This window comes from Pteropus alecto, unplaced genomic scaffold (assembly GCF_000325575.1).
Source record: "Pteropus alecto unplaced genomic scaffold, ASM32557v1 scaffold39, whole genome shotgun sequence".
NCBI classification, from domain to species: Eukaryota; Metazoa; Chordata; class Mammalia; order Chiroptera; family Pteropodidae; genus Pteropus; species Pteropus alecto.
In genome coordinates, this window is record NW_006443568.1 from 3,297,064 (window position 1) to 3,298,174 (window position 1,111).

Below are 1,111 nucleotides of genomic sequence, written 5' to 3' on the forward strand. Positions count from 1 at the left end.
CATTTATTTACTTATTTTACAATTGATGGGCATTTGTGTTGTTTCCAGTTTGGGATCATTATGAATTAAGTTGCTATGAACATTCTTATACCTGTTTTGGATGGACATTTGTATTCATTTGGAGAGAGACTATATCTAGGAGTAGAATTGCTGGGTCATTGGGTAGGTATGTTTAGCTTTAGTAGATATCGTCAAACAGTTTATCAAAATGGTTGTATCATTACACTCTTACCAGCATTGTATCAGAGTTCTAATTACTCTATATTTCATTAACACTGGGTATTGTTCTTTTTATTTTTTTATTTTATTTTGTTATTATTTTTTTACACCTACAGCACCTGGTCTTCCTAGGTGGTCTCCCATCCAAGTACTAACCAGGCCTGACCCTGCTTAGCTTCTGAGATCAGACAAGATTGGGCACGTTCAGGGTGGCATGGCCATAGATGTTCTTCTTAAAATATAGCCATTCTGTTTGATGTGTGGTAGTATCCAGCTGAGGTTTTTGGGTCACTAGGAGATCTTCTTTTGAGAAGTGCTTACTCAAGTGGTTTTTTTTTTTTTTTTTGCTTTTTTGTTTGTTTGTTTTATATCAATTTGTAGGAATTCGTCATATATTCTGGACATCTGTTGCAAATATTTTTCCCAGTCTATGATTTTTATTTTCACTCTCTCAGTGGTGTCTTTTGATGAACATTAAGTTTAATTTTAACAAAATCCAATTTACTAATATTTTTTCTCCAATATTTAAAAATTTTAGTAAAATACATATAAAATTATAATTTTAAGTGTCTATTCAGTGGTATTAAGTACATTCATATTGTTGTACAACCATCACTATCATCCATCTCCAGAACTCTTTGCATCTTGTAAAACTGAAACTTTATACTCATTAAACAATTACTCTTCACTCCCTTTTTCCCCTTCAGCCTCTGGTAATCACCATTCTACTTTCTGTCTTTATGATGTTGACTACTCTAAGTACCTCACGTAAGTGGAATTATACAGTTTTTGTCTTTTTATTACTGGCTTTTCACTTAGCATGTTTTTCTTTGCGTCATGCAATATTTTTTGACCTAAAATTTATTTTGTCTGATATTCATATAGCCACTCC

The 1,111-nt window shown here is 32.3% G+C and overlaps 1 pseudogene; it reads right to left on the reverse strand.

The window, feature by feature from the left end:
* Window positions 1–326: 326 nt before the first annotated feature.
* LOC112472979 lies at window positions 327–445 on the reverse strand (annotated as a pseudogene).
* Between the last annotated feature and the right edge of the window lie 666 nt (window positions 446–1,111).